The sequence below is a fragment of the Delphinus delphis genome, chromosome 7 (genome assembly GCF_949987515.2).
Source record: "Delphinus delphis chromosome 7, mDelDel1.2, whole genome shotgun sequence".
Lineage (NCBI taxonomy): Eukaryota > Metazoa > Chordata > Mammalia > Artiodactyla > Delphinidae > Delphinus > Delphinus delphis.
Genome location: NC_082689.1, coordinates 29,708,067 through 29,716,256, shown reverse-complemented (window position 1 = coordinate 29,716,256; position 8,190 = coordinate 29,708,067). Strand labels below are relative to the sequence as shown.

Here is an 8,190-nt window from a genome sequence, read left to right as displayed (position 1 = left end):
AAGTGCAAATCTTTTAAATTGGACTTAACCTGTTTATATCCCATGCCAATTTTTCCTTTTGGGGAGACATATCTCTAAGAGCTCTTTGTAAATGAAGAAAATTAGCCCTTTGCTACATATGCTATAAATATTTTCCTGAATTGCCCTCCCCCTTTAATTGAGGTATAGTTTAATTGGGGTACAATACTGTATAAGCATCAGGTGTGCAACATAGTGTTTCACAATTTTTAAAAGTTATATTTCATTTATAGTTACAAAATATTGGTTATATTCCCTGTGTTGTACTATTCCCTGTGTTGTATATATCCTTGCAGCTTTTTTTTTTTTTTCAAATGGGTCAGTTATTTAATTAGGTTCTTTGTAAGAAGTTTAGAACACTACTTTGTGAGGATAAATTCTATTTGTGAGAGCAAATACAGAGCGAAGGTAGCCCTGGAGCTGAGGAACAGCTTTGACTCTTCGCAGAATTTGTGAGTCCGCAGCTTTCTGATCTACCTTGCTCTGCTCTGTAATCTCGTAGTTCTCTCTCTGCGTGTTGAAGATCTCACCTTCCTGGTGCCTGAGCTTACGCAGCTTCTTTTATTTTGCGATACGCGGGCCTCTCACTGTTGTGGCCTCTCCCGTTGCGGAGCACAGGCTCCAGACGTGCAGTCTCAGTGGCCATTGCTCACGGGCCCAGCCGCTCTGTGGCATGTGGGATCTTCCCGGACCGGGGCACGAACCCGTGTCCCCTGCATCGGCAGGCGGACTCTCAACCACTGCGCCACCAGGGAAGCCCACGCAACTTCTTTCTAAAAAAAAAAATTTTTTTTAAAGCATTTTTATTGGCGTATAATTGCTTTACAATGGTGTCTTAGTTTCTGCTGTATCAAAAAGTGAATCAGCTATGTGTATACATATATCCCCATATCCCCTCCCTCTTGTGTCTCCCTCCCACCCTCCCTATCCCACCCCTCTAGGTGGTCACAAAGCACTGAGCTGATCTCCCTGTGCTATGTGGCTGCTTCCCATTAGCTACCTATTTTACCTTTGGTAGTATATATAAGTCCAGTACATTCTCTCACTTCGTCCCAGCTTACCCTTCCCCCTTCCCGTGTCCTCAAGTCCATTCTCCACGTCTGCATCTTTATTCCTGTCCTGCCTCTAGGTTCTTCAGAACCTTTTTTTTTTTTTTTTTCAGATTCCATATATATGTGTTAGCATACGGTATTTGTTTTTCTCTTTCTGACAGACTCTAGGTCCATCCACCTCACTACAAATAACTCAGTTTCGTTTCTTTTTATGGCTGAGTAATATTCCATTGTATATATGTGCCACATCTTCTTTATCCATTCATCTGTCGATGGACACTTAGGTTGCTTCCATGTCCTGGCTATTGTAAATAGAGCTACGCAGCTTCTTTCTGAGATGTTCTGGGATTTTCACACCACTGATATCAATTTTGGTGGAGGTGGCAATGACAAATTTCTGGTGTGTTCTACGCTGAGGAACTCAATTGAGGGCCCAGTCACAAGTAGCAAGCCACTGATCAGCTGCTTCAGGAAAATGACCCTCTTGCCTCTGTGGCGCCCAGGGAGGATGACCCGAATGGTCCCAGGAGTGATGCTAGCACACAGTTTTCTCACATGCTTACCGAAGGGTTTTTTGCCAACTCAACAATTTTCGAGGGCACATCTTCAGTAGGATAATACCTAGGCATTTTGCAAAATTTAACCACTCGGGTACCACCATTCTTGACACCACCAACTGGTTTTGTGACAGGAGCAAGAACCTCCACCTTCTTTTTCTTTCTCTTTTCAACCTTGGCTTTATCTTCTGAATACTTCCTCTTGTAAAAGGCCTTTCTGGAGTACATAGCCAATCGGGAATGTCTGCCAGTTCCTCTGACCAGGACAGGGTTTCGGCTTCAGTGGGGCTTCCCCTTCTTAACCTTCTTCACCTTTTTAACCTTGTCACCAGCATCAGCCTTCTTGGCTTCAGGTTTTTTCTCCTTAGTATCTGGCTTCTCAGCTTTTTCACCCGCCATCTTGCAAGATGGGAAAGAGCTCCTTGTAGCTCATTTGTTTTATACATAGTAGTTGTACCTCTTAACCCCCTACCTCTTTCTTGCCCCTCCCCCCTTCCCACTCCCCACTGAGTTGCCCTTTGTTTGTTGAATTGTTTGTGGCCTTGGAGAAATGTTTAATTTCTTCTTCTTTTTTAAAATGTAGTCAAATGTGTTAGTAGCTATTCAGTAGGTAGTTATACCTGGAGAAGCAAGAAGAAGGTGGGAGCCTCAGCCTCCATTTCCTTGAATAACAGATTAGGAGCCAGGAGAGGGGACCTTAGGGTTTGAGATGTGGGAGTTGTGTTGGGGGAAAGACCTGCCAAAGGGAGGTGAGTTAGGAAACTTGTAGGATAACCATGTGGTTGGGTCACATGGGAAATATGACTAAGGGCTCTGGAATCAGCCTTTGTGGGTTCAAATCCCAGGACTAATATTACAGAATGACTTTCGCAGGGGGCAGGTAATGAGCCTCCTATGTCTTAGTTTCTTCATGTAGAAATTATTAATATTTTATCTGAGGCTTAAATGAGATAAGGTCTGGCACACTGCTTGGCAGACAGGGAGTGCTTCCTAGAAAAGAAATAGAGAACTTGGGTTAGCTTGTAGGAGGAATGGAAATGAATAGACATATGGAGAAACTCATAGATTGTAGGTGAGTGAGAGAGGAATGAATGGTCAACCCTCTTTCTGTGGTTAAAATCATGACCATATTACGAAAACAACAATCGAAGGCTGTGGCTTGGAGGTTCAACCTAGAAACTCTAGAACCAGAGAGCTTGTTCCAATTCCAGCCCTACCCCGTACTGGCTTTGTGACATTGGGCAAATCACTAATGTCTCTCTGACTTGGTTTCTTCAACTAAAAGTGTGGAATAATAATTATACCTATCTTAGAGATGAAGAAATGAAAAGTGAGCTAAAATATGTAAAGTACCTAGAAAACTATGACACAGCGTATGTACCTAAAAAAGTTATTATATTACTATTAATCATTTTTCACTGTATCAGGTGCATTTTTACTATCACCTCCTTTAAGTTTTCTGAGATAATTGTTCCTTTCAATACGCATCCACCTATTGCCAAGATAGTGTTCCTGATATTACTAGGTCCTAAATTTTGGGGTTGACTTAAATCTGCCCTTCCATCCTCTGGATCTTTCATATTCTCTGCTAAACTAATAATATTCTATGTTATTAATAGATATTGATAACTTCATGTTATCTCTCTCAAATGACATTTGCATTTTAACAAGAATTTTCAAGGCCTTGACTCAAAGCGGTGAGTAATGTGGTTATTTTAGGGATCCTGGCAGAGAGAAACAGTCCTTGGGCTGGGAGAGCTTTCCTAAATTCTAAATTTATATCAAGCCAGCAGCTGCCTACCCTGCTCACTCAGAATATGGAGTGGGGTTGTATTGGTGATCAGGGAGTGATTTAAATCAATTAACCAATAATTTTGTCACTAGTTATATGCCAACAACTGTCTTAGGTAATGTGGGGAAGAATATAAAGATGAATAATCCTTGTTTCAAGGAATTTATAATCTAATTGAAGACATCAAGATGTAGAACAATAAAAAAGATACTTATTCTCATTGCCAAGGTCAGAACAGACCTGAGAATGTTGCCTACTGATCAATATACTGGTGTGAAGTCTTGAGGGCCGGGTCAAACCAGGAAGACGCTTATCTAGATAGGAGCTACTCATAAGATCGTTTTACTGCAGAGCCATAGCAAGAGTAACTGCTTAGAGATGGAGCCAACTCTGAAGTCAGACCACTAAAGGGGGAGTTACGGTATTGAGTTATGCACTGGAGGGAGAGTCTGGATGAAGCATTAACAGAGGGTGAGAGTCTGGGACAGGATGGGAGTGAAGGGCAAGTGAAGGTGGAGGATCCATGTAACTTAGTGGGGACATCTTCCATATGAGTTCTGGCATGACTTGTGAGGTGAGGATGGCATTTTAAAGGAATAAAACTGGGATGAACAAATAATATCTTTCCTCATTTGTCAAATAAGGAAGATTGAAACACGCGAGTACTAAGGAATTGCCCAGCTCTAGTAGTCTATAAGTCAATCATTCTAGGACCAAACAAAAAGCAACAATAGTTAGTATTCAAATCAGCCATATAGACCCATGTTTCCAAATCATAGCTCATCAGAGTTCTTTTGTTCATTTGCCGTGAAATCTTTTAATTTTCTTACATTGTCTCTTGAATGTGTTAAGAAAATGTAGATTCTTAGCTCTCCAAAACTGAAGTGGTCTTCTTTACAAGACAGGAGAAAGAAGAAAAACAAATTTAGCCCAATTCAATGATTTAAACCTAAAGTTAAGCAGACTGAGACAAAATGATAGTGTCCGTTCTCCATTTTTTCCATTGAGCACCAGATCAGCTTTGATGTTCAACATACTTTTCAATTATCCTTCTCTATTTTTAATAGATTAACAGCAAATCAGGTGCTTATTGTACAATTCTCTAACAAGGCCAAAAAAAAGTATTACTGAAATACTGAAAAAGAAAAGAACTAATGAATATTAAAAAAAAAACAATTGTAACTAGTCTTTTTGGTCTTTGGTCTTTTAGTTTTTACCCCTCTTCTTCCCCCTTGCTTCACTCCAAGATGGTGTCTTGGTGTATTTGCTTATATAACCTTATGGTATTGAGTGGAGGGCGTCCTTGTGTTCATAAACCTGTGTCTTCTGGCTCCGTAGTAATATCGGTCGTCAACCTGGTTGGTGCCAGGCCTGAATGCATTCCAGGGCGAAGCTGTTGCTTAGTGTAATTTGTGTTCTGGCCTCTCTGGTTTGATCAGGGCCAGTGGTTTCCCTGGCTGACCGGGTTCACCCCAGTCCTGACTAGTACTAGGGAAACCCCTTGAAGTCTGATTATAACTCCCATTTGGCCCTGGTGCAACAACACTCTTCCCTCCCACTACACATTCCACTTCCTCCCTGACTAGTACTTTTTCTTCCAAACCCCCTTACCAGCTTTCAGTGATAACTGAATCCCATCTAGATCACGCCTCCGAAACCATGCTCACCACCTGATTTACTTTCAGGAGTTTGGGACTCTGGTGGGTGGTAGGGGGAACTGATAAGATGATTGCATTCCAGACGTTCAACAGGAAGCAGAGCAAAAGTCTTCTGTCTGGGAAGGTCCCCAACTCATCTGGGTGTTTCTAAATCCCCCTTAGCTTCTTCACCCATTCAATCAATACATATTAAGAACCTACTGTATGTTAGGCCCTCTGTTAGGTAATGGTGATATAATGGTGAACAAGATAGGGTCCCTGTCCTCTTGGTGCTTATAGAGTAATGGCAGGGGGGAGTACACATGATAAAGAACTCAGCAAACACGTACATAAATGCAATTTTTTAAGTGCTATGAAAGAAACAAATAGGAGTTTGTGTTCCAAATAATAAGGGAGACATTAAAAAACCCATTTCAGAAGGAGTTTGGTGAAGATTTCTGATAAGACACTTAATCTGTTAAGGATGAGAGACAGCCAACCATGTGAAGACAGGAAGAGAATGCAGGGCAAGGCATAGCAAATGCAAAAGCCCGAGATGGTAAAGAGCCTCCAGATGGGTTGGGAAGTAATCTGCAGATATAAGATTTTCCTTCCATTCTTACAGAAAAGTGACATCATTTTGGGGGTATGATTAAGACTACAAACTAGAAACTTGCTGAGTTTTGAACAAGGCTCAGACTAAGGTAAGCAAGTGAGGCACTCACCTCAGGTACAAAATTTAAGGAAGCACCAAAAAACTAAATGGTCAAGGTAAGCATATTTTAAAACATCAAAATTAATGTAAAAAGTCAATGATGAACAAAATATCAAATTTTAAATAAAATACAGAATCAGTATTACTGAATTCTCCTTTTGTCATAGGCTCCAATATGGTTTAGCACGGCTCTGGTATTAGTATCATCTCCCAACAGAGATCATTTTACTTTTCCCTTTCCAGTTTGGATGCCTTTTATTTATTTTTCTTACCTAATTGTTCTGGCTAGAACTTCCAGTACTATGCTGAATAGAAGCAGTGAAAGTAGGTATCCTCTAACCTCTTAAAATTTAGAATTCGTAAAAGGAGATGACTGGAATGTCCATAAAGTTTGGAAGGACTGATCTTTATGAGTGTGTCATCAGTTTTGACTTGAATTGATTAATGGTGTTCCATTGTTATACACATATTCATTAACTTAATAAATATTTATTAACATATATGAAAAATTACCGCTAGGCTTTCCCTTTGTTAGATTTTTTTTCTTGTATCATCATCTTCATGATTATTCTCAAATTCTTTTTCCACTGGAAATTAGGAATGAATAAGGTAAAAGAGCTGCCATAAAAAATGTTTGAGAAGTGCCAATATAGCCCATAAATCTATGGCTGAATTGTTTTGGAAAGGCTTTATGGTAATTTAGGGTAGAAAGATGGTATCAAGATTTAAGCTGCTATTTGGTTCACTTGCCACTTCGGGGAGGGATGACCTGGTCAGGGCTGTGGCCAGTAGGACTTAGACATGGAGTAGGGACTCCCAACCCAATTCTGTGATGAATCTGAAGTTAGGAATGTAAATAAAGCTGAAAACTGTTGTGCAGGAATTCTGAGATTCAAGGGGTCATAAGGCAAGCTCTGGGGGTAGCCATGGCTGAAGGGAACTGGAACCAGCTAGGACAGCCATGTTTGAAACAAGAATCATGACTTCTGTGATCTCACACCCCCTGGGTATCAGTTGGAAACTTTGACTAGGCAGAGTGCTGTAAGTATATTAAGGGTAGAACCAGACAGTATCACCCACTTACTTATTCTCCTTCAAATCCATCTCAGCTATCACCTTCCCTTGCTCCGTCTTCGTGCCTTTACTCAATTGTACTTAGAAAGTCAAGTTATTTCAATCAGGCTATCTGCAGAAAGGGCGGGTAGACCTCCTGGTACATTTTTCACCTACTTCAGCACCAGAAATCAGTTTGCTGCTAACTCCTCATTTTCTGGATTGTTGAACTATCTCCCCTGGGTAATCAGAAATCCTGAGGTATTCCCATAGAGGAAGACTTTGGATATCGGTTGGTCAACTTCCAGGAGAAGCAAGATTCAAGACACATCACTCTCTTGATCTCGCCTGTCCATATTATAGCTATAATTAGCCTAGAAAGCCAGGGACTTTGCTGTTTTCTCCTGGAAACACAGCTGCAGTTGCTGCACCCTTGATTCTGAATGTTGTGCTGAGACTGAGGCCACCTGTCCCTATGTCTGTATTTTTTTCTCAAAGAGCTGAGTGATTGCCTTGAACAGCTGTGGGTATTTGCGTTTTATTTTTATAAGCCCTAAGCAACTGAGTGAAAAGCAAAGCCAATTATGTCATTGAGTCCTTTAATATGTATGAACAGAATAGCAGAAAACTGAGTTAGCCATGGCATATACAAGGTTTACATAGAAGAAGAAACACTGAATTTTACTGGGAAATCAGTGAACAAAGAGGCAAAATGTTTGCTTTTTTGGGGAAAGACTATTTTTACTTTGTTTACGTTCATTTAGATAAACTATCTTTACACAAAATCTCTTTAAATCCTACAAACACTGAATTTATCAATACAAGATGGCAGAGGAAGCATGGTTGGAGGACATGCTGCACATAAGTCTAGCAAAGAGAATTAGGTTTTCATATGCAGTAACCCCTACAGATTTGTTTGTCCTTGGGACTGTTTAAAATAACAGTCCCTTTTTCTTTGAATTTTATGGAGTTTAAATGTTACTGCAAAGTTCAATATCCCATCTGAAAACCTATTTGTAACATCATAGCAGTAAGTCAAGAATTTGGAGAGCTGGAGCCTGATTTCTGGCATTCATTTCAAATGCCAGCAAGCTTTTGGTCACTGACTATCATTGGAGAGTCTTCAGGTTAGTGTAAGGGAGAAGGCAGTTTTACCTAATATTGTGTAGCGTCTTATTTGGATTACAAGTCTCTTGGATCTTTGGTGGCTACATTTTTAGCAGCGGTGATGGTGTGAGTGGTGATATTCTGGGAAGTTAAATAAGTGGACTTTCCGGGGACTTCCCTCATGGCGCAGAGGTTAAGAATCCGCCTGCCAATGCAGGGGACAGAGGTTCGAGCCCTGGTCTGGGAAGATCCCACATGC

General features: G+C 40.7%; 1 pseudogene; it reads right to left on the bottom strand.

The window, feature by feature from the left end:
- Positions 1-369: 369 nt before the first annotated feature.
- On the bottom strand, positions 370-2,026 carry LOC132428046 (large ribosomal subunit protein eL6-like; annotated as a pseudogene).
- Positions 2,027-8,190: the final 6,164 nt, after the last annotated feature.